The following is a 316-nucleotide window of genomic DNA, read 5'->3' as shown; positions in this document are numbered from 1 at the left end:
GCGGCTGCCCGCCCGCCCGCTCCCGTCCCGAGTCGCCGCTGGCGGCGGTGTTGCTGGACACGGGTCGGGCCGCTCTCGCCTGGGGGCGCTTCCCTCGGGGTCGCGACTGCCGGGGACGGACTGGACGGATGGAGGTTCCGATGGGGCCCCCCGCGGCGGGGGGTTCACGTGGGGTTGGGCCCCAGCGCTGTGGGGGCCCGGTTCGCGGGGAGGCTCGCCAAGGGTGCTGAGGCCGGCTGGCGTCCTGGGCGTCGCGGGACCGCTCTCGTGCTGGTGGCGGTGGGATCCCGTGCACGTTTACCTGGTGGCCCGGCTC

This window comes from Eumetopias jubatus, unplaced genomic scaffold, assembly GCF_037043125.1.
Source record: "Eumetopias jubatus isolate StellerSeaLion01/CBP00866 unplaced genomic scaffold, mEumJub1_p1.0 scaffold_184, whole genome shotgun sequence".
Lineage (NCBI taxonomy): Eukaryota > Metazoa > Chordata > Mammalia > Carnivora > Otariidae > Eumetopias > Eumetopias jubatus.
The sequence above is the reverse complement of the archived record's forward strand: the minus strand, read 5'-3'. Positions refer to the sequence as shown.